Raw genomic sequence first — 26,686 nt, 5'->3', positions numbered from 1 at the left:
TTATTTTCACCAACTTAATAGGTAAATTACTCGTCATTTTACTGCCGTAGAAAAAAAAGCGTCTTTAAAAAAAATGGCTCTCGCTGTATAAAAAAAATACTTGTTTGATTTTATCAGTCAAACCATACAATCTGTTAGGTTTCTTTTTTTAAATAATAACCCACTAAGCCTCTATTTTAGAGGCTTGTCAGCAGGTGGGAAAGAGGGGATGTGGAAGGAGGTAATGAAAATTTCACCCCAAACCCAGACCAATTGAGAAAAAAATCTTTCACGGATTTTTTTCTTGCAACTGGCGGGAATCGAACCCGCGACGCCAGTTTTACAGTCGGCCGTCTAACCAACTGCGCCACGACGCCTGTTTTGCCTGTTCGGCATATTATGCACCTCTATTCATTTGCGTTGAGTGTGTCATAAGTCATTACTATTTGATAGTATTCAGCTTGCAACAACGTTTCAAAAATATGATAATGCGGTTATTTTACAATCGGCCCGTCAAGTGTTATCTAATAAGTTTCGTCTGACAAAATCTCATAAAAGGATTTATTGAATAATGTATTTTGTGTGCAATATTCCTACAAAACTGTTCCGTATTATATGAATAATTGTCTTCAAGATATAATTACGTTAGGATAGTAGGATTTCGAATCTTGTCCTTCTCTAAAATCCTTCATTGTCATCACTCCATTTCTCAAGAATCTCAATCCATCGTTTATCTTAATTTTTCTCTATTACCACTACATTTATTTTTTCTGTAAAGTCACATCTCTTTTAAGAATAGATAATAAAATAATGTTCTATCACGATTTATTGTAATGTAAACAGTACATTTTCTCTGAGTGCTTTACGTGTCATAGACACGTTTATGTTAATTTTAAGAAAATATATAACACGCTTGGTGCTTTTAACGATATCACAATTTTAACTTGATATGCTGGCGTTAAGTAAACGAATTATATTGAACTGTCAACGTTTGAAATAAGGTTTCAATAATCTTGTACTTGCAGTAAAACCCAATTAGTTTGTTGTGGGCTTAGAAAAGATACCGTATTAAGTTACAAACCAATTACTTAATAAATATTTTTTGTAATATTTTGTTTTGCAATTTATTTCAATTGTACAATTTGGCGATTCAAAAACAAATTATTGTGTTTTTTTTTTATAATTCGGGTAAAAAAGTTTTTTTCGATGGTATTACTAAATTCATTGAAAATAATATTTGACTATTTATATTTCATTTATTAATATTTGATTTATCATTACAAAAAAATATTTTTTTACGTAAACGGTCAAATTTATGTGTATTTAGTGAATAAACTGTTTTTCGACAATTATTGTATATTAAATTATCATCACATTTCTTTATAAAAATATATATATGGTTCGTAGATGGAAACGGAATTTTTTATTTATAGTTCTAAACTTTTTTTTCGGTCTGTTGAATATCGCGAATCAGACTCATCTGGGTTTTTTTTTTACAAATTGTTTTTTCAAGACTGTAAACACTGGGGATTTTTTAGTATATACATAATTTAATATCGTGAAAAGAAAAATCACTTGAAAATTCGTGAGTCGGTTGTTTTTCATTTGTAGAATTGAATGAGATACGTTATGTAAGGAGAAGATATATGTTCTGCTCTGCAGCCCCGGAAGCGTGTAAATTACTTTCTTCCGCTGCATACATTACTCGGCCAGGTTTATGAAATGTAATAATTCCCTCCCACCTTCAGCTGGTATTGGTATTCCGACGGGAAACTCCGATACAAGAAGCTGAGACAAATTATAAATTGCACTTTGGAAATATAAATTGGATAAATTCCTCGGGGTCTCGGCGGGGAAGCTGGTAAAGCCTCGCGTCATCCCCTTTCAGGACGCCTCCGTCCCGGCAGTCTTTTGTATTCCTACTGCTGTGTTGCGCGAACGGGTTTATTTTTATCCGCGTGGCAAATGTGTCCCTCTCCTACAGGCGAATACTACTGCCAGGCGTTTCCGGATATGACGATTTATTTCAACGCCTTAACGATCATCTACATTCTCGTTTTATTTGACTGGGCTTTAATTACTGAAAATAACATCTTTGTCCCTTTACGTTTAATGAACTCGAATACCTTACCCTTTTTTTTCCATTTTTTTTGCATTTTCTTTGATTTTAGACGTTGCACAGTTTGTAACAAGTATTTTGAAAATTTTGCCCAGTTTTAAGGTTTTACATTCAGTTGTTGATCTTTTATTTAAAATTAAGAAAAAAACATTTTCAAAAATATTCGTCAAAATTTTTTTCCCTTATAGGATAATATTACATGCATTTATTATTATACATTATTTCGTTGTTTTGTGAGTCTTTTTTATTTATTATTATCCTTTCTAATCTTAATAAAGGTCCCCAAATGCTATTCTGGGTTTCCTCTTTAGTTTTGATATGGCCTGATCCCTTTTCAAAGGAAGCAAAATAGTTTTATCGAGAGTACTTATTTTAATTTAGGTTCGTTTGACTCTTAACCTTACGAAGGAGTTTTTTTCGTTTGGTTTAACGATTACTTCTCCGAAGACCGACTTTTTGCTCTCCATAAAGGTAGAAATTTCGGATCTCGACTGGCATCATTTCCTAGATATACTCTGTTTTTTTGAACTCAAGTACTTTTAACTCAATTTCCTATGCCTTCTTAATAGAAATAGGACATATAGGGTGAAGCAAATAAAGCATGCGCACTTATCAAATGTTTTATTTCAACAAAGTCTGAATCTTTTTGAAAGTGATAGTTTTTAGCTCAGTTTCTGTGAATAGTCTATATATTATGTTTTAGGTTTAAATGTTTTTCTTTTCTTTTTTTACTATTAAGTTCACAGAATGTTTAAATGTTTTTATTTTCTTTTTTAATATTAATTTCACAGAATGTTTAAATGTTTTTCCTTTCTTTTTTAATATTAAGTTCACAGATTGTTTGAATGTTTTTATTTTCTTCTTTAATATTAAGTTCACAGATTGTTTAAATGTTTTCTTTCCTTTTTTAATATTAAGTTCATAGATTGTTAAAATTTGTTAAATTTTTTATTGTTTAAATGTATACTATGTATTGTTACAAGAAATGTACTATTTTTTTTATGTACCGTCCCAAATGAGTTTTCTCGTACAACTCCTGGGAATATAATATCATGATATTCATGTCTTATATGTTTTATTAATAAATAAAAAATAAAAAAAATAAAAAAAATATAAAAAAAGTCTGTAATAAAAAAACCTACCAATAATTATTATAATGTGAAAATACAACATTTTTGGAAACAAAAAAAAATCGTTGATAAGTAAACAATACTGAAAGTATACAAAAATAAATTTTTCAAAACAGCTTTTTTTGGCGTATTTTTTCCTACTTTACTAGGTAAGAGTACGCATATAATGCAATTTCAATTATTCGTACACAAATTACCATTTAATGCTCTGAAAACAATGTAGTGCACTCGTCGAGCTCTTCGTCAAAATGACAACGGAGGACTTGTTGATCATCTTAGCTTATTAGTTTCTCATCGGTTTTTTGATACTTTCCAACTCTCATTAATTTCGCTGCTATTTTTCTGCCTTTTTCTTCTTCTTCCTCTGTTCTTTCCTTTTTGTAACCAACATTATTTATGAAATGACAAATTCACTTAAAAAGTCAAATGATCACTTGCTACAGTAGTCCTAGTCTCGTAACAGATTATATGTTTTTATCGATTTTTAGATCAAAACCACAAAAAAACACAAATTACTTTTTGTGTGAAATGCAATCTAACACGCAATGTGAACGAGACGCCTATTGATACTTAAGGCTATAACCGATTAAAATTGCAGTGTTGTTAATTATAAATCGCGATGCGTAATCTTTGATAGTGCGCACTCTTTGCTTGCCCTACAACAGATGAAACAAAATGTAACAATTACCGAATGTTTAAAGATGCCAGTAGTGAAAAGACATTATTGAAAAATAATATCTACCTAGTAAAATCACTTTATCACAATCTTTTTCACATTTTTCTTTGTTTTTTTTATTTTTTTAAGTTTATTAAGAAAGAAATGTCTCGTATATGACAGAATAATGTATTTTTTATTAACCAGTTAATTTTACTCATGCGAATGTACAATACAATACTGTGTGTGAAATAAAACCACAACCCAGGACAAGTCCTTTCGACTCGTCGGCTGCTCTCGAATAAAAGTCCAGATAAAAGAAACAAAATGAAAATAAGCCCGCTTTGTGGTACCAGTGGTTCGCGCTGTTTATCCTTATTCCATGTCATTTTTTTCTAATAATTTTTTTACATTTTATTTTTAGTTTGAGTATGTCCAAATAGTAGATTTTGTCCTTAGGGAGTTATTTAGATATAAATTTTTTTTTTATATTGGAGTTGCATTATTTTTTACCTTGCTTATAATAAACAACTTACTTACTTTATTTTAGCTAAACTGTTGGGATCAAAAAGGATATTCTAATGTGATCCAATCAGGAACTTCTCAGCATTTGCTCATGTGGAGAAGAAACCACTAAAAAACTCTTCAGGAGAAGCCGGTCTGTTGACAGTTGTCAACTGGCCTTCCGTTCCACTAGAAGAGTGTTCGGCATTTTGTTCCCTACTTTGGTTTATTTTACCAATTACAATGAAAGCATCCACCCCTTTCCCGAAACGGCTTATAATGACTTGAGTCTTTCTTCAGTTTCGCATATGAATATATTTTTTTTTAGAAAGAAAATTTAATATTTTATTACAATCAAACCGCGAAAATAACAAAACAAATAAACTTTAAAAACTTTCATTGTACCCCTCACTGCAGTATTGTCAGTTTGTGATCAATCAAATACACATGGTCAGCACAATCACCTTTTTCTAATTTCCCAGTATTACAGTGGAGGAATACAGTGTTAGATCCAAATTGAGACCGCGGCCGCACGCTCCAGATCCCGCATCGGAAAGGAAGAAGAACGTAGTAATACAAACAAATCAATCAAACGACACGAAACCCAAATACATATGGGAAACATTGGAATAATTTGCCCTATACAACATGCACTCAATCAACAGAAGAAAAACAATACGTATCTATAACAAATCACAGAAGAACATCAAATTATCAAGACACTACCGGCAAAACCCTAACACAGATCCTAACATGATCCCTATCGAACTCGAAATTACTTTTCGTCATAGTACTGAATTCCTCGCAAAAACCATTTTCCTAATACCAACAGTAGAAACAGTATTTTACCAATTGCCTGCACTATATTGATCATGGATGGTACTCCCTCTCCTGTGAGTTCTTTATTACGATGGGATGTCGCAAAGATCTTCAGGCCAGGCTAGGCCAGCCCCACAGATCTAAATTTGTTGCAACAGAGCGGAAAAACATTTTTGAGAAGGAAATATGGAATTCTACGCATTTACAGGGTTTATGACCTGTCATTAGCCTGTTTAAGTTGCCAATTTACACACGCTGTAACATTCACCATTCTGCTTATGTTTACACATCCACATTTCTTCTTCTTCTCTTCCATCCGTTGACTTTTGTGAAGTAAAAGAGGTGAAATATATATTATATGGGTGAGATTCTTCAGGCTGAACCAATTCACCTATAAGGCAACGCCTGAAAACAATTTTTCAATTTTTATACTTCTTATTATACCAGTTAGTTATTCAAAAATGTTTTGGGTATGTCCAAATGTTTTTAGACTGGCTGGATTTTGTCTTTTGGGAGTTATTTAGATCTAAATTTGTCGCAACGGAGAGAGAAAATATTTTTGAGAAGGGAATATTGATATTTAAGCATTTACAAGACCTTTAATCAGCATTGGCTGGTTTAAGTGGCCAGTTTTCCCTACTTGTTGCAACAAATTTAGAGGTGTTTTTAACATTATCTTGTTCCTTTTCGTGTGTAATAAGAAATACATATATTGTTAATTATTTTAATTATCTACTCTCTCTAGTCTTATTTTTTGTTACGTACTAAACATCTGATGTACAGAGCCTGCTCAGTAGATTGAGCGCCAGCGTTTGCCCGTTTATTTTTCCTTCAAGGTTTTAATTTAAGTGGTCGTGTCTCCTCTCTCGTTACTGCCCTCTCCCTCTGTTGTCTGAACCGGCTGGGAAAATACGTTGCCGTTCAGCCCTCGAGTACTCTTAAAAAAATTCTATCCGAGTACGGGGATGCTCCCCGCCGTCTGCCTTTTGCCCATTTCTTTACAACATCCCTGTTTTTATTTGTTTATTTTGACGTCGATCCTCGAAGAGGTATTTGAGTTTTTAAAAAAGCAGGTCGTTTATCCGACCCCATTTTTACGTTGTACCAAAAATGGAAATAATTATAATTCGGCGTATTACTAATGACTATAATTAACACATTTCTACAAACGATAGTAAATATTTATATGGAACCGCTCACCGACTTTTCTATCCGTATCCGTTTTCTTCGTCGGGACATTAACAACACTAACATGCACATTTCATATATACCTTCACAATCGTAGTTGCACGTTGGTTGTTTTTTTGTTTGTGCAACTGCTGTGAAGAAGGTGTATAGTGGGAATTGCATTTTAGTGTAATTAATATCCTGACGAAGAGGCGGATACGTCTCTCAACCGTAGACATTGAAAAGTCGGTAGGTGGTTGAATAAAAATATTTACTTACGTTTATAAATTGAATTGTTTTACCACAAAGCTGATACTTTAAATAATAATAAAGAAATTCACCGTAACGGGAATTTACATTTTTTTTCTTACGCGTAGTAAAAAATAAGGACATTCAATTAAACGGCAAAGTTTCTCTAAAATGTTTGAAAACACTACTTTAAATTGCGTCATATGTTCTTCTTATAGATAGAGTATTATGATGGACTTCCGGTTTGCGGGAAGCCAACTCACCAATTGAAACGACTCGCCGAAGAGAACTAGTAACATCACGCCCGGAGTAACTAAATGATTAAGAAACTTAAAATCGTAGCGATGATAATACGATACATGAAAAGAAAAAATAAGTTTTATGACGTAGTTAAATAGTCATTTTAAAAAACCACTCAACTTCCTCATTGGACGCATGATGAAATAAAACTAGTATCTATTCAAACATTTGATATCCTATTGAACTGATGACATTTGAAAAATACGATCTAAATACAATTTTTTTTAATTGATAGATAATCATTTTTTTGTTACCCGTTTCGAGCTTCTAAATAAACAATTCATACACATTTATACGCTGTTTAAACAATATGTATTCAAATCTTATTCGCGCTTATTCGCAATTCTTAACATTACAATTAGAGGCTTCGGAAATACATAAATTATTTTTCGTATTTCCTTTAACTTATTGAAATTGAGGCGTATCAATACAGTATCCTTTTAATTGAGGAAATATAAAAGGAAAACGCAAAAAAAATATAACTTTTAGATAAGTAGATATATATTTTGTGTATCCACAGTATATAATTATTAACATTGGATCGTTTTATGTTACATATGTACTAGTAGAGAATTCTTTCAACGGTTGCATAAATATCAACACTTTTATTTGACTTACTTGAAATTTGTGACTGAAAGCTCTTACTTAGTAATCTATTCCAAACATATTTGCACTCGTGTGTGATAAAAATACTTAAGATTTCCATTTTACTGCATGTTTTCATCAGCGTAATTCGAATTTTATATTTATGTAATCTGTCAAAATGCAGAAAATTTAAAACAATTTAAATCCTTTCATTTTACATTATGCACGTAGATCAGTAAAACTTGAACGTGCAAGCTATATAAGTACTTTCTTGCCAATAGAGAGATGTTCATCCAATAGGGTCATTCTACTGAAGTAGAAGTGCAGTGTAAAATAAAGGAAAATATAAAGTGTAGACTGTAGACGGAAGAACACTTACATATTCTTGTAAAATGTAGCAATCTGTAGTTCTTAGATTAAAGTAGAATTTATCGCAATTTTTAATTGTTTCAATATGGTATCTATATATTATTACCCTAGAAATGATTGATTTCGTCTGTCCTCTACGGGCTTATTTTGCACGCTGATGAAAATTTTTTTTTCAGTACATGTACTGCCGAAGCAAAAAGTTTCGTGAGCGAATTGATTTGAGAACGTAATGGTTCGAATATTAGTTAAAATTTTGGTTTAACGTTGCATAGGTTGGCCGCTAGATAGCAATAGTGGCGTAACAAAAAAAATGCTAACAGACAGGCAAAAAAATAGCCTTCTGAGAAAACACATTACACATACATATTAATACATCCGAAATAGAAAGATAACATTATTGTATAAGAAACATAAAACACAATACTTTACACCATCTATATTAATTATATTAAAAATTATCACTATCAAAAGGATTAAAGAAATATTTTTTGATTGCGACACTGTCATCAAAAAAATAAATTAATTAATAAAATTCTAGGCATTTACAGCATTCGTGACCTGGCCGTCGAAAACGTTCAGTTAAGATGCAAAACCACTAATATTGATAAATGTATTGTACAAAAAAAAACTAATGTCAGTGATAATTTTTATTTGTTATATGATTTGCTGTAGCTAACTAAAAATGCTTTTGTATCTAGAATAAGTAAAATAACTTATGTACATTATCCACAACTTAATTTTTTTGTTACACAGTTTTTGGAAAAGATATTTGTAAAAAAGTATCATGCGAAAAATTATTTTAAAGCTCACTTTACCCTAACGTGGTTTACGTTTTTGTGGTTTCTCATTTTAACCTCTAAAAACCAAAAATAAACCTCATTAGTTAACTTTATTGTAAAACACATATTGTTATTCCGAAAACTTTTTGAATTTCTTGTTTATTACCGACACGTTTTTATTTACACTCGACAAATTGATTTAGTCACAGTCGTATTAGCTTCTAGCAAAAATTAAATTTTGTCAAATAATTCAAGTCAACATTTATCTTCAAGTGACGTCTTATGACGTTTATACAAGGGGTTTTCTTAGAATTGTACTTAAAAGTTATTATGATATTATTATTATTATATTAAGATGAATGTATTTATTCATTATACAACCTCCGAAACATGGCTTTATCAAATTGTTAATAATAATACAAAAAAACGCACGGGAATTATTCATTATTTTGTGACGAATTCTAAAATAAATTTAACGATATTTATTTTAGTTTATAACTGTCTGTGCTCGATTTATTTATTTTGCTATTTTTCTTCGCAGTTTCAATCCTGGGGATTGGTTTGCAGCAAAGTCCTGAATCTTGTCCTCCACTAGTATCTATTCTCTGCAGCCCTCTTCAGCTCGATATATGAGGCACAGTTCAAATCCTCGTACACTTGCTCCGAACACTCCCGTCGGGGGCGCCCTCGGTAATAAGTCCTCTCAGTCATTCCCTCTATTATGTCATGCGGGAGACCCTTATGGCGCATAATGTGGCCGATGCATTGGGCTCGCATCTCTGAGACTTAGGATGGCAAATAATTTAAAAATTATCGAGGAGTTTCCAAATTATACGAAAATACAAGAAATCCTAATTTGATGAATACAATTCAATCAACAAAAAAATTAGGTATGAAATACTTAAATTTATAATATTAAAAACCAAACACTGATTTGAGTCTACTGAACATGTTCAGTAGACTCAAATCAGTGTTTGATTTCTAATATTATAAGTTTAAATATGGAGTTCTACAAAATAAACACCAAATCAATCATTATGAAATACTTATTACTAAGGTGAATTTGATTAATGTAAAAAACTGATCTTAATAAAGTACACGAGCTTATCTCTTTTTGGAGAGACACATCGTAACTAGAAAAGGTGTTATTTTATGTAAATTTTTAATTTATTTTTTCTCTTTATTATTTATTTGAATCGATCGTTTACATGCCATGCCATATTTTTTTATATTTATTTATTTAATCCAATATAAAATACAATACATATACATAGTTAACAAAAATGTCAATACAATAGGTAGGTACATTCAATATATATATATATTTTATGGATATAGCCACTCCACTGGCCCACAGGCACGTTCCGGAGTGTCAGTGTATTATTTATTTATACATAATTGTACATAATTTCACATCAATTGTGTAAAAATTTAAAAGAAATAAAAAAAAAAAAAAATATTAAATCATATCTACATCAATAAAACGAAAAAGGATCTTCAAGAAACTATAATTACATTCTTATATGGCCCGATACTTTACGGATCTGAGCTTGGGGGGGGTGAATTTGCAAAATGAGAACTCTCGCCATTCACACAGTATCCAGGCTCTTTAAAGACTTGGGCTAGAAGGGCGAGAACTATTCACGCGGACCCATCACAATTCACAATAGATCTACTCAGGTCGCGGTGATGTCAGGAGCTTGCGTAGCACTGACCCCCACCAAAAACTAGAAGAATACACGGCGTGTTTAAAATAGTACATACAGTAGAACTCCGTTTATCCAAACTCCTGTCATCCGGATTGCCAAATATCCGATCGTTATCAGGAAATAAAAAATAAAGGAAACTAGTTTCTTCGTCAAAGGATTAACTTTGCTGGACATGTTTAAGTAAGTTTTTAAGGTGATTCATATTCGCTGTATTATTTTAAAAACAATAAAAAAGCGATTTTAGAGTAAATTTTGCATAAACCAACAACAACAAACCGTCACGCCGTTTCTTCGTAGGGGTAGGCAGAGATGATAAAACGCGATATCACTATGCCTTTGCATACAGACCTCGCTTCCTCTACATTCATTCATCTTCTTTTGCACGCACGCTGATTTAACTAACTCTTGACATAACCATTTTCAAGTATTTGTTGGATTTGATCTTGCTATGTCTTTCTCGGTCTTCCTAGTTTGCTGCATCCATCAACACTCGCATCGTAGATATTATTTCGCTGTCCATTTGCTTCATATATCCAAACCAACTCATCGCCCCTTTCTTGATTTTGTCGATAATGCTCGTGTCAACCTTACATAGTGCACGGATCTCGACATTTGTGCACCTATCATACATTGTTTTACCACACATTTGCCTGAGGGATCGCATTTCGACAAAATTCATCCTTCTTTTATCATTATTTTTCCAGTTCCATACTTCGCTCCAATACATTAGGGTCGGCAACAGAACTCCATTGTTAACTGCTAGTTTTGCCTCCTGCGGAAAACATCTTTTTGCCAAGATAGATTTCAGTGCACCGTTTACCATGTTCCCGGCTCTCACCCTCCTTTCAATATCTTTCTCAGTCTTCCTATCCCTAGTAAACATACTTCCCCCACTTACAAATTCTTCTACCTGATTCAGAATATCTCTGTTCACACTGATCTCACATTTAGCTATACTTTCAACCATTGCTTTAGATTTATCAATATTCATTATCAAATCGCTTTTCTTGCATACATCGTATACCTTGCTTAATCCAATTTCCGCATATCCCGATAACGTCTGGCAATCATGAATTCGGACAATTGGAGTTTTACTGTATTTAATAATCATGTAAGTTATCAATTAAATCGTTCAGTCAATTACATTATTAATAAGTGTTCCCGTGTTTCCACAATACTAACAGAGTTCGTGATTCAAACTAGTTTGCTCAGGAGGCTTATTCTGTCACAATTTCGTTTCGTAAGTTCGTCCGTCCGTCATATATCCACATCACTCTAACGCAATCAAAATATTTCGCTCTCGTTTCCTCTCATATGATACGAACGAATTTACAAACTCATTACTTATGGTCTGCCACGTGGTGTAATGGTCAGCGCGTTTGCCTACCATGCAAAAGGTCTCGGGTTCGATTCCCAACAAGGTTGACATGAAATATTAAATATTTATTGAATAGGGTGTTTTCACACCAGAATATTTCATAGTCCCTGGACTGGTACCCGAAGCGTAAGACTGATCATCTTACCTTCATGTAACAAAAATGATCAAGATACGCTGCGATTGGTTTACCAATGCAGTGACTTGGGTGCGGAAAGGTAATAATGATAAAGAATTACTTACAGAATAAGACCACTGGTTATTGGTGCAATGGTTTTGGGGGTTTATCTCTTCCAACCTCCCTTTCTTTTTCCCTCATTGGCCCATTTCACACCATGTCAAAAATCCACGGAGCACGCCAAAATAACATTGGGTGGGTTAATATTTATTGTATTATTATTATTTATTATTGTATTTAATCCCGGTAAGCGCCATAACAAAAAAACCACGAGAACGACTAATCTAATCACTTGATTTTCTTTTTCATCATTCACCAGTGTGAAGCTGCTGAATATTCATTTATTTATTTATTGCACCACAACAGGTCAGGAGGCTAAATTACAGTGGTGAATCACAGCACAAAACGCCCGGGCTTTTTTGTTCCTTTTTTTGTTTTCTCACCGGAATCGAACCCAGGACCTTCCGTGCGTGAGTCAAGCGTCTTGACCACTACACCGCGGAGGCCACGGAGAATACTAAATAATTTATTCAGTAATACATCCTCATATTACCGCGCCGTATGGATTTGGACGATACGTGTGAAATGGATCAAATTTGATCATCATAACACGTTTTTGCCGAAAACAACATCATGTAAAAAAAATCATACAGACAAACTAATTATTCACTGCAATAAATTTTAACGCGTGATTTCTTTCGGAAAAATAGTAGTTGGAAATGAATTACGTATTTATAATCTAATTGTAAGAATTTAACTTCCACGATTTCTCTTTTTTATATCCGTAAAAAAATTTGATCAAGTTCACCAATTTGTGTGTTAAGTTAATGAATTTTCTTTTCTAGTCTGTTAGCAGTTAGTAAACTGAAATCTAATAAAACGAGTTCTGAACTTTTGCAATTAAATATTGTTTCTTGTTAAGGCAGCGCAAGATTCCCAACTTATTATTGTGTTCAATTTCACTTCGTATTTCTTACTCCTTTGTTCCTTTCCTTATCCTGTATTCCTTTACAAAGTATCGGGAAGTTATAACGGTTTTAATCAATTTATTCACTTCACGCATTCAATTAATCTATGCAACAAAAAATTTCATACAAAATTTACATCTAAATAATAATAATCATGATTTATTAACAAAAATAACAATTACTTATCTACTACATACACACTTAGGTAATAGAATCTATAATACTCTGGATCATGTCTTGTCTGCCTAACTAGGTACAACCTGTTTTAAGGCATGAATGAATTCATTATTTAGTTTTAAATATGTAAAATTCATTTAAAGCAGTTTATTTTTGGTTATTTACCTACTATACATAAAATATCATTGATTTATGCAACATGGCATCAGGTTTTTCACTCTGAACGCATTATCACCAAAATTAGATTTTAGGAGACTTCAATACCTTCTTTTCGAAAAGTAAACTCCTCTTAAAACGTCTCTAAAACAACTTTTATCGTTGTTTTCGTGATATTGAAAATAATGTACGTAATTTTACATAGTTGCAATACAACTGCAGCATTAAGTCATTTTAAATAATCTTCCAGAAATCTTAAAATCAAAATCAAATATAAAACATTTCAATCTAAATTAAAAAAAAACCTAACCAAACCCTCCCTATCCTGAACTCCAGACAGAAAATCATACATCTTTTAGACAGGCGCCGTGGCGCAGTTGGTTAAGTGGCCGACTGTGAAACTGGCGTCGCGGGGTCGATTTCCGTTAGTTGCAAGAAAAAAAATCAAAGGAAGATTTTTTCCTCAATTATTCTGGGTGTTGTGGTGTATTTTTCATTACCTTTTTCCATATCCCTTCTATCCCACCCGCTGACAAGCCTCAAAATAGAAGCTTGGCGGGTTATTCCCAAAAAATATATGTATACTTAATTTTTAGGAACCTGTTTTAGATAATTTAAAAAAATGTGAAACCAACTCTCTCTAAATACGAGTTTTTACTGCATTAGAAATAAAAATGTTATTATTTATTATATATGCCCAAAAAAATTGTAATTTTATATTTATTTTTTTGTATGTTTTATTTATATATAAAATCAATTAATATATAAATAAAACATACAAACCTTAGACAAGTTTCTTTTGATTAAAAAAATATCTGCTGTATTCAAATAATATACTTGTTTTGACTTCAGTTTAAGAAATCCTATAAATCTCGTTTTTCTGAAATCCTTAGATAATATCGAAATCGTATTTACCGCTGAAATGTCTTCATATTTTTACAATTTTGTGTATAGTTTTGTAGATAATTTAACACGTCTCTCAAAATCCCCTTTCTTCACGAAAAAATTTCATCTTGTTCTCACTAGAATCTGCTTCATAAATATTTCGTTCTTTGATCTGTCAGAAGAGAAAATATAACAGAAATTCAGACGTTACGAACACGTTGTCCGCAAAATAGTTCCCCTCGTAAGAATCTGAAGTCATCAAACCACCAATACCCCAACCACGTTCTCACCCCTTTAGGGAGTTTTCGCTTCCGCCTTTATTCTTGCGGTCCTTTTTATTATCATTGTAAAATGGCTTTTGACTAGTGATGCTTATAAAACAGTTTATGACAATTGAATAACGCGATTGTTTTTTTAACCGATTTTTTATTAAATTCGTAGTCATGAAAATAACGTAACTTCTAATTTTCTTTGAATCTTTAGTCTGAAAAAGCTCAAATAGACACCCAGAAAAAATACAACTATTTTAAATTTACTCATTAATATTAATTTGCTTATGGTTTTAATCGGAATTAATGTTTGATCTACGGTACACAAATGGAAATAAAGAAATGAATATCGGCGGGCAACATAACATTTTTCTCCATTCTGCCAGTGTTTACGTCAAGAAGCGTCCATAGGAGAACGAAGATAACCCTGTACAAGACCATTATAAGGACTGTATTGGCGTATGGATGCGAGGCTTTGACCCTGACAGTAAAGTCAACTGAGATGCTGGATATATTTGAAAGGAGAGTTCTTCGCCGAATCTGTGGTCTCGTGAAGGATGGAGAAGATTGGTGCATTAGGCTAAATGCCGAATTGTGCAGCATATATGAAGCCCCTAGTATCTCAGCGCTCATAAAGCTGCTCAGGCTGAGATGTGCTGGACGCGTACAAATAATGGCTGATGCGCGAATAACTAAGAGAGTCATGACTGGACGTTCAGGGGGTAAAAAAAGGATTGGAAGACCTAGACTGAGGCAGGAGGATGAAGCAAAAAAGATGCAGCCCAGCTTCTACAAGTTGTAAATTGGAAAATGACTGCTGAGGACAGGCGGAGTTGGAGGCAAAAGTTGAAGGAGGCCAAGGCTCGGTTTGGGTTGTAACGCCATCGAAGAAGAATAGAATTTGTTTAATAAAAATATATTAATTCTTAGTGTTTATAAAATCTCTTTGACGGGGTAGGGTTCAAATTGCTTTTGTTGGCCTGTGATTTTGACCATATTCGATTATAATTTGATCAATCGTCTGTTCTGATTACTAGTGGAGAATTTCCATTTATTTCCATAAACCAATAATGTGCAATATTTGACGAAATTTTTTCTCATTTCACTTCTCTGCCTCACCCTGAATCCAGGGATAAAAAGATCAAGAAGTCGATGTGAAATACTTAGCAGAATTAAATTGGTACAAATGGGATCGGTCGGGTCGTACGTGGCGTTGCTATTCGTCTATTCCGAGACCTTGCATTATGCACCTCCCGTTCTACAACAGATTGGTCTTCAGTAAGGGTTACATTACTACCCTTTTTAGCCACATTCAAGGTCTTTGTTTGTAGGATTTTGTTCGGCCTTCAATAAATCTGCGATTTTCTTTTTTTTTCTTATAAAAAGATTGATAGTTAATATACATTGCATAAAGAACAGAATACGTGTATAGCTTCAAAGAATTTCGCAAAGACATAGCTGTGTATCAGTATACTGATTTGTTTATAAAGCACGAATTTATGTACAAATTCTCACATACAAACCTTTATATATGTATTTTACTGTTAACATAAGTTAGGTCCGTTTTTTTCTAAAATTTTAAAATGAACACCAAAAAAACAAAATGATGAAGGTTTTTCGCGATTTGAAAGAAAATTTTCTGTTCAATATTTGTTTGCTTTTACGTTACACATATTATTTTATTTGAATACAAGCTTTCAAATTGGAAAATCAAGTTAACAAAATCGAGCATTTGACAACTCCATCTCTTTGCGTTTAATCGAGGAAATAAAGCTCCCAAAGCTGTTCGAGATATTTGCGCAGTGTACCGTAAAGATGATATGAATGAAATAATAGCTCGTAGATGGTTGCATTTCAAAGCCACTATATGTATACAATAACTCGTAGAGTAGAAATTTTTCTTTCGAATGACGTATGATTTTTTCTATTTTGTTTATCTTTCGGTGATCCTTTTAAAATTTGGAAAAAACGGACATAATTTATTTTAACACTTAATTCTTAAACACAATGTAAATATTTATTATAAAAAACAAAAAAGAAACTAATTTCATTAGCATTTTAGCTGATGTAATCATGCACATCTTTTTCCGTGACCCACTTTTTTGCATATTTTTTAAAAGCGTGATTTCCTCGTATGTTACTCTTTTTACTTTTCATTGTGTACTTTATTATTTCACCTAATGTCAGATTAATCTCACCCACATCGATAAAGAATAAAGGTCTATAACTTCGCAAAAATCAACAGTTGGATGAATTAAGTAATACTGACATTTAAAGATAGGCAGAATGGTGAATGCCATACAATGTTTAAAGTTACCACTTAAACCAGCAATTACCGGTCGTAAGCCCTGTAAATGTCTAGACATCCTGCATTTTTCTTAAATGTTTTTTTATCTCTATTGAGATATGTTAATTTTGATAACTCTCTATGGAGTTTAATCCAATCAAATTCGGACGAACTCAAAATATTCTAAATTAAAAGAAAGACTTTAGACTCAATATTAAGATACAAAAACTATGTTTGTGTACTCGAATAGTCTGAATCCTTCGAAAATGCTGTTTTTCATGTAATTTTTCGATACTTTGAATATAATTAAGAACTTGAAATTTGCTTCGTTGTATTATTAATACGTGACTGCTGACCTCAAAATATACTCTGAACGGCAATTTATTTTCAATACATCTAATAACAGTTAGAGCTTCAATGGCTAACATAAATTGTCGTAAGAGCTTACATTCCCCCATGTGGATGGGAATTTATTTATCATAAAATGGACACGTAATACCCGAATTTTACCCCTAAGCTATTTAAATCTCAGCTGAACATAAAATTTATAAAAAATATAGATTATATCGCAAAATAAATGTAATTTATTTTTATCATTCACATTATTTATTTCAGACGATTTCTTAGTTTTGAATTAATTCAATTTCACGCTTTTTGTCACTTAAAAAATCAATAGCATGTATTATCTGTCTTTCTGGTGTAATATGTATAAATGTACATGTGTATTGCTATGTAATTACCGAATCGTATATTGTCTCCTCTCCTCATTATATGTTTAGTCAACTTCTGTTAATTCAAACTTTAAAAAATATTATCATTGCACAACATTATTTTTTGGTATGTGTATTTTTGTACATACACAAATCTGGATTTCTCCCGAGGGGGAGTAGGTATATATTTTTGTATATATATAAAATAAAGTAATATGCTAATTAAAAATACTTAACTTCAATATCAATACATAGATGGTGCTCCAACACGCTAGTGAATGGTTTCTCATTTAATAAGATATATACAAGAATCAAAATGGTACCTTTGTCGATATTCGCTAATAAGCGGAATGGGGAATGTTGTAAAACGTAAAGTGGCCACTCAACCCAGCCAATGACAGGTCATAAGCCCTGTAAACGCTTGAATATCGATAATCCTGAATTTGAAAAAATTCTACCTCATCTCTGTAGGAATATTGATAAAAAATATTATCATTGCTTTGTTTTATAATGAAAATATTATAATATACCTACAATATGTTCATATATCACTGATTTTCTCAAATTATGGTTTGTGTAGGTGGGAAGAACTTGTCTGAAGGCAATATGCCCTCTTTTATGCATATGTATGTAATTTTTATACGTATATCAAGTGTTAAAATAAATAAATGTATTTAGTAAAAAAAATTTTTTAAATAAAACACCTTTTTTTACATTAATTGTGCGTCTAATTTAACCAACAGTTTTATTTATAGCGCTCAATGATCAAGTTTTTTTCCTTTTGATCTAAAACGGTTATCTTGCAAAATGTCTCTTCGATTCGTTTCGTCTCTGTAAGAATATATTATTAATTTGAATAAAATTGATTGGTTATTCGAAAGTTCTCTAATCCAATACTTTATCTTTATTCCCTTTCAAAGTATATGTAGGTAGCCGAGACACTCTAGATGAGAAACACGGTACAAAGATACATAATAGTTAGTACATAGATGTATTAAAGGTACATTTTAAAAAGTGTAAAGCTTTGTTAAGGTTTTGTTGTGATATTATTACCCCTTGACGAAGCAACAGCCTCGTTACGAATTATGTCCGCATATAATATTTAATTTTGTGATTTTATCTGAAATAAATAGGTACGTAATCAGATTATTTATAATTATTTCACTTACATAGTGGTAATATGTAAATACGAGTTAATAAACAACTGTTTATTTATTTATTTATTATGGATAACTTATATAGCGCCATTTTCGTAATAAAATACCTCAAGGGCGCTTTACATGGTGATTCACATGTTATCAACTAATGTCAACTATTCTATTAACCGACTAATTAATATTTGCAATTTAATATATTTGTATTGACATGCCCATACTTATAAATATGCACTGCTTTTTTGTTTCACTTAAAATTCAGATTTTAAATTTTAGTATTATATAGGTCCAATGTACATGTATTTATTTTCTCCTCACGTTGTAAAATGCATTTTAAAGTAATATTTTGTTCGTCTGTGAAACTTGTTATTCATATTGCGTAATTCTTTTGTTTCAGGTAAGCGAATGAATGGTGAACTATCTGGAAGTAGATCAACTACGGAATACAGGTTTAATATCCGATTTATCACAACGGTATCGAAAATAAAGAAAATATTTTTTTGGAAATATACGTATCAGGTATTTGTTTTTCATGTATTTTTTCTTGTTTAAGATAAGATTTAATCTCGGTTCAGATGGTTACATCGACTGTAATGGGGAACGTATACTATTGGTACAACACAGCTACAAAATTGATACGCCATGAATATTGAATAATCAAAATTAATTGTTCGACTGATTTTACAGTGTCGTTTCAATTATAAATTAAGTCAATCGTACGAGAGACTAAATAACTGTAAATAACTTTGAAATTAGTATGTGCAATTTAATAAACTTTATGTTCTTCATGAGTGGCATTATGAAAAATTTTATATTTGCCGTACTAAGATTTAAAAGTTATTTTTAATGCATGCTTTTAAACTTTTTTTAAGTGTTTGAAAATATTTTTTTGTTTAAAAATCGTTGTTGAAAATAAGATTACAAAAAATTGATTTAAAAAAAAATACAAAATTGGTTCATTGAATTCTTAAATTATTTTATTTCTTTAATTTTACAATAATTATTATTTTATCTTTTGTATTCACAAACTTTGGTCATATTAAAACAAGTCAGAATTTGATTGTTATGAAAATGGGATATTATGAGCTTTTGTAAACTAAAACAAAATATGTAAAGAAACCGAAGAATGTTGTTCTTAGTAAAATCGTAAAAGATCCTTAAAAGTTTTAAGTAATATTGCAAAGAGACGAAACCCGATTACTTGTGTGAAATATTAATTTGATTTCTAAATTTCGACTAAGCTGTCAAACTTCTGATATTCCTTTTTCTGATTTGCATGCTGCTAGACCCACTACTGCTAAAGTCTTATTACAAAAAAGTACTTAAACCTTGCATTGTATTTTTAAACTTTCGCTAAAAAATCTTTCCCTTCATTTTGATTTGGTGAATCGCCTTTTCAAACAAAGCATTGACAAAATACTATACGAAGCGGCTTCTTTTTTACCAAAGAAAGCCTTCATACCTCTGATTAAGGGATTTGAATATTTCGTTTCCAGAACCTTTTTTGATCGCCCCGGTCGTTACAAAAAAAAATACCGTTTTTATCATTTCTCGGTCACGTGCGCCGTTTTGAATGAAAACATTTTTCTGTACACTTTCGTAGCACACCTTTTTATTCCGTTTGTGCCTTGATTTTGTAATATGTCAACCAATCTTGTTCGAAATACCGTTTTGTTTTCGCGAAACACCCCTTTTTAATTTGAGTCAATAAATACAGATTCGTACTAATTTTGCTTAACCTCATTCCTTTTATTTGCGCGATTTGTTTATGATGCCTATTGACTCTTTCATTTAAGGTATATTTAAATTTAACCGGTGGGTAGCGTTGATAGCTTTTAGAAATTATTATCTTTGTTGAAATTTTCTGTGTCGTATTTAACCTAGACCAATAAAAGGTGTCTGGAACTCTTAGTTGGCACAAAGACTTTTGAATCCAATTCGGTAAGTTTTGTAGTTAAAGGTGATTTCTTTAGAATTACGCTTTCAAAGTAATAAATTGCCCATTTTATAAGAGCTGTGATAAGAGTTGTGTAGCAGAATACTTGCTTATTAAACCGAGTGATTTAAATCTCAAATCGTTTGGTAGAATTATTAGAATATTTCGTTTCGGCTGAAATGGAAATGGGTAGTCTGTTTCTGTATTCATTCATTGATTTAAGGAACCTCCTTACTATCTCTGTAACATTCGCTATTCTGGATATGTGTACAATAAAAACGTTTTAAAAGAAAAATAACCTTTGACTTTATAGATATAGGGTGCTCTGACAAACGGTCAGCACCGCGAAAAGGAACTCATTAAGGGGTGTACTTGCAGAGATTTGCTTTCGACCTAATAAAGCTCAGCCGAAATCAAGCGAGGGTTAGCGAGGGCTAGCGCCCGCCCAGGGCATTGCAGATTGAACAAACACCTTGCTAGAATGAACTTTTCCGTAATTTCTTGATGTAGGTTCCGCAGTACAAATGAGGAAACACTAAGATGCGTTACATGTGTATGTGATATTTTACATCATAAAAGAAGCCGCATCGTCGGGGGACCTCTGGTCAAACCTGAAGATGTTAAAGAACTCGCCTCCACCTAATAGATCAATTCTTTAGAAACTGGGCTTGAAGGTGGAGATTCGGCAAAACGAGAACTCTCGCCTTCCACACAGTAGCCAGGCTCTTTAAAGACCTGGGCTTAAGGGGCGAGAACTATTATGGGGACCCGTCACAAAAGATCTTCACAGGTCACAGTGACATCAAGAGGTTGTATAGGGTAAAAGTGGGATAGTCGCCACACTTTTTGAAAAATTTGATTTTTCGACAAATTTATGAATTAAACTGTTTGATACTTTTGTGGCGTTTAGTTAACTTATTAGATAATATTGTAAATGTATAAAAAGTGATGTATTTATTGTATTTTTTTTTGTTGTAAGAAATTATTTTCGCAACCCCTATGAATGAGGATAGTTGCCTACTCTATGGGATAGATGCCTCAATGTTATTTTGAATGGTGGGATAGTTGCATTATGAAATCAGTTAAAAAAATATTTTTTAAATATTAATTTATTTTGTCACAATCATGTTTGGCACTTAAAACTAACATTGTAATGAATTATACCTGATAATTAATTCGAAATTATTTACACGAACTTTGCAACTTTCGTAGCTATGAATTTTCCCGGTGAGTTGTTTAACTGGGCCCTAGTCTCATCGCTATTAAAAATAAGATCTGGCGTTCTAAAAAAGGTCGTAGCCAATGTGGTCCAGCTTTGCGAGTGTCATCATTGAAATTAGTATTAATACCAAGTTTATCATCAAAGTCGAATTCCAGCCTTTGTAGCATATTTCTTGTCACAGGAAAACCCGCTTACTCTAGTTTTTGAATATGCACAACGAGTCATCTTTTGTTTTCCAAAAAAAAAAAATATTAATCAATTGATAGGTAGTCAATTTGAAAGAAATAATTCATGTTAACAAACAAGGTAGAGAAAAAGTGGGCAAAGAAAAAGAAAGATATTATCTTGCACTTATTTCTGGCCTAAAAGTTGATATAACTCGTTTGTTTTAAGTATTTTTTTTTCAAACGAACAGGGTATAGCATAACAAAAGTATAAGCATACAATTAATCATTATTATTACCAACCTAAAGTTAATTTTTCAGTATTTTGTATCTCAAATTGCCTCTTAAGTGTGCTGACTGGTATGCCATACTGACCATCCCGTCAGACATACCATACTGACGGGATGTTTCATTTATGCCAAGAGTCTTTTCTTTTAAAGCATCTTCGGTCCATATGGTCTTGCTTTGATTTTGAGTACGTATTTGCGTGGCATTGCTGGAAAATAAAAATTCTGAATTAGTATGGGATAGACGCCCCTAAGGGCAACTATACTCACCAGGACTGGGGCATCTATCCTTTATGGAGGGGATAGACGCCCTCAAATATGTGAAATAATCTAAATAAAAAAATACTTAAACAATAATACAATCTTTGTATTTAGTATATACATTGATCGTAAACATAAAAATATTATCACTTACCTCATACACTCAAAAGTTCCGAGCGAAATATCGAAGTAGGAAATCGAAATCCAGCAATCGTTCGCGCGTAATCACCTATTTGACACGTTCCTCACTCACACGAACGTCACAACGCGATGCACTGGCCAGACTGGCGGATAGCGGGGTAGAGCTTTGTTTTAAAGTAAAAATCGGCAGTGTAATAGTTATGCATGTCTCTACATGATAATCGTGGCATCTATCCCCCTACGGCAACTATCCCACTTTTACCCTAATACTAACCTCGCTTCTATGGGAATAATAATATATATGTAAGCACGATTTTCTATTTTTTTTAAATATCAATATGTGTGTTAAATCTCTCGAAAGCTATACCCAGCGCTCGTTAGGTTTGGATAAACTTCAATTATTGGTGACTAATACGTTAAAATAACTGATTTGTTTTTTGTAATTATTTTTTTTTAATTAAACACAATTTATTATTTTATCATTTAAATTTTTTTCACAGCCGTACTTGTTAATCTCATACTTTTGCGAATTGCTAATTATGTTTTCTGCTCTAAACTGCCACAACTTTCCTGGTCCACATCAATCCAGATGATAAACTTTGTAGTGATGTATGAAACGTCGACGAAAAATGTTAAAAGCCCACGGCATTACAACTCAGAAGAATTCTATCAATATTCGAATGGCCATGAAATTCAGGAAAACTTGAAATCCAATCTAATTCAATGCTTAATTCCCAATAAAAGAGAAAAATACTTGAGCTTTTAAGTTTAAAAGCTTCCCTTAGTGTGATTTCGAATCAAACGCGTTATTTTGTAATGTTGTTTGTGTTTTTTTCATTTGCTTTGTGAATAAAATATTCATTTTCCTGACTGACCTTTGTTAAGTTCAATCCCACGTTAATCTACCCCTCATTTATTTTTCAAAACACTCAACATAAATATAGGTACAACATATACAAATATAGGTTCTTGTTTTATCATCAATATATTCACGGGGTCTGAAGATTTATCTTTTTATCCAATATTCTTTGTCGGGTTTATTTTTCCAATGTTTCCTAAGAAAATAAAGCTTTATTTTCCCAGTTGATTTAAACTTTTGTATGGGGGCGGGCTGTTGAGGTTTTGTATGTAGAGAAAAAAAAACTTTTTCATAAAAAATATATCAGGTGTGAAAGCTTTATTTTAGGCTTCGTACTATTTTCAGTGTCGTTTATTCGGTTTCCGAAAGTATAGTTGTGTGTTAAATAAAACCAGAACCCTGTCCTAAACGTAATATTGATCCCCTTATTTTCCATGTAATAAAAATAAGCCAGATTCGTTGCAATTGGATTGAGTAGTCTACGCACCACTGGGTGCGAATTGGGAAACTTTTATATAAAACAGTACCACAGTAGACAGAACTCGGAAATATTATCACATTATAGTATCATTAAGGAAGAGACGGAGTGAAATTAGACCAGGTGTGAATTGAAGAAAGAGAGAGAGATGGTTGCAGTTGAATTTAGTTCAGTGATCCCACTAAAGAACACAACTTGTTATGAAAGAAATCAAAACTGGAATAATTGTTCACAAACCTAAGAATTCTTGGCATGGCCGAATGAAAACCATAATTAGATAAGCGTAAGAGAAATACTACTTCTAATGAGAAGTAATGACTTTACCAGAATAATTATTATAATGATGAAGTTCAGTAGTTTTTTACTATTTGTTTTATTTATTAATAGACTATTAAACTAAGACATTTTCTTTATTTTTATTTTTATCATGTAAATCAGCGGTATATTATATATATCAGCGGTATTTGTTTATATATTTATGCTTTATTAGGTTAGTTCAGAACATCTTAAAAACTAATATAAACTTTTAATAGCATTACAATTTTCTTATCAAAATTCTCAATGACATATTTTTTCAAATTAATTTTAAATATTTCAATCTTTTTTATCTCCTTTATTTCTTGAGGTAACTCATTGTACGTACAGCTTCAATCCCTTATACAATGAGTTTTGAGATTCTTTCTTTCTCCCCATTTGAAATCTTTTCTTTTTTTATCCCTTGTTTCAAATGTATGGCATTGTTGGTTAAATTTTATTATTGTTTTTATTTTATTCGTCCCTTTAATTATTTATGTATAAAGTTGCTACATTTATTATTATTGCTTTGTTTATTATTATATTTAATTTGCTGCTTTACTGTGAGCAAGCCAGTTTATTTTGCATTCTTTCTACATTAGAATAGATATTTCTTTCGAGTATAATCCTCATTGTATATTTTTTTAAAGTTTTGTATTTTTTAAATTACTTCGCCTGTGACGTTTCAAGTTCTCTTCCTGTGCTTCTCGATGAGTTCTGCTGATTCGCCAATTGACTTACCGTAAACCAGAAATCTTTCTCAACTCTCTAATCATTGGTTGATTCGGAAAAAAACTAGTGGCGTTATGCAAAGTAGTTCGTTTTTATTTAAATCATGTTGATTGTATTTTTCATACATTTTCAAGAAACTTCGGCGAACAATTTACCGCGCGTAAGAATACATTTTTTATGTTCAATATCCCATTTGGCTGAACTTCCTCACTGAATATGAATATTTTATATACATTTTTTTTGTACAACTCATTAAAATAGCATTATATCAACTCGTAAGTTAACCCGAAATTTTTTTGATAATTATCCTTAAGATAAAAATAACTTTATTTAATTTACTTTCCTATCATTTTGAATTCTCTATCCTTACCTGAATTCTCTATCCTTACCATTTTGTATAAATATATTGAACTCCTTAATAAAGATACCAGTCTCGAAGATGTCCTGAAAGCGATAAAACTGGTCATTGGATATTCCAAATTTGTGGATTAATGTATCACTCGTCTTTTATTTATATAATAAAATATTGAAGTCCATTCAGAAATACTGCTGCTTAGTTAGAGGAGAAATGAGAATTACGCAGCGTGTCTTTTCTTCTCTTTTTCCTTTTAGTACTACCCTCCCGGGTCTCCTATCTCAATATGATGCCCTTCTTAAAGGGGACGGTATCCATTGCGTAACTCGTCACATACCTGCAGTTTTTTTCGCAATATTTATGTACCTACTTTATTACATCCCCTTCAAGTTTTTTTTAAATGTGAAATATAACCTAATTCTTTGTTGGACTTTTTTATACTATATTCATGGTAATTTAATTCAAATTACAGGATATATATCCTCTATCCCAGTACCCCCGCAAGTTAAATTTATATTTATCTGAAGCAATAATCATATATAATTGTATATTGTTCTTTCTTTTGCGGAAAAAAAACGTGTTCTTCCCTTTTATCCCGGTTGTTCATTCAAATACATACAAATTTTAAGATTTTTTTTCCCGCGTACTTATCAAAATTCAAAAACGAGTTTATTTTTTAATTACTCGGACCCCTACGTACGTTTTTATTTTTTTTTGTATACGTCGGTAATCAGCATTACACGGACAAGTTCGTTTTTAACTTTGACAGCTGGCTTCCGGCTGGTTTTTTGGTTTTTGAACGAATTTCTGTCGTCCTTATAAATGATATATAAGGCAAACTTTCAACATATTTCAGTCAAATTAATTTCATTTTATTCAATAAACATATATTGTAAGATAAAAACATATTTTCGATTCATTTTGTCGGTTTATTATCAGTTTGTGACCCGTATGTTTATAAAAAAAAGCTTAATAATTTCTAAAATTTAAAAGATAAAAAAGGTATCGATTAGATTCTAAAAAACAAATAATTCCTTTACAGTCCGAAAAAAAAATATGTTTGCATGCACAGGAGTTAATTTAGGTCTGAAAAGGTTGAAGATCTTATTTAAAATTCTGCAATAATTATTGTGAAACAATTTTCGTAAATCGTGCTAAAGAAAAGTTGAGACGCAGATTGTTCCGACAAAAAGATGTACGTATTACATTTGTTAATTTCAACGTTTTTACTATTTTTTAAGTTACTATCATCATCATCATCGTCATACCGACTATCTATTATATAAAGGTAAGGTAGTCTTACGTTTTAGGTGCCCGTTTTTTAAGTAAAAATGAAAAACTTTACTCTTAATTGTAAAATTGATCAATTATCTTGGAGCACCACCAAATAAATATGTAAGCACACGAATGTTTTTAAATGTATATATACTCGTA

At 31.9% G+C, this 26,686-nt stretch overlaps 1 protein-coding gene and 1 long non-coding RNA gene across 6 annotated transcripts in view; one reads left to right on the top strand and one right to left on the bottom strand.

The window, feature by feature from the left end:
- LOC148285227 (uncharacterized) overlaps positions 1-26,686 on the top strand; it is a 262,896-nt gene that overhangs the window by 162,890 nt on the left and 73,320 nt on the right. The gene's annotated exons all lie outside the window — the stretch shown is intronic.
- LOC148285228 (uncharacterized) lies at positions 22,240-22,636 on the bottom strand. Its single transcript, XR_015822566.1, has 2 exons — positions 22,548-22,636; positions 22,240-22,341 (listed from the first exon to the last, which is right to left on the bottom strand). It is a non-coding gene; the product is annotated as an uncharacterized LOC148285228 (long non-coding RNA).

This window comes from Micrasema longulum, unplaced genomic scaffold (assembly GCF_059751315.1).
Source record: "Micrasema longulum isolate JH-2025_06_02 unplaced genomic scaffold, ASM5975131v1 h1tg000045l, whole genome shotgun sequence".
NCBI lineage: Eukaryota > Metazoa > Arthropoda > Insecta > Trichoptera > Brachycentridae > Micrasema > Micrasema longulum.
This window is presented reverse-complemented; position numbering and strand designations above follow the sequence as displayed.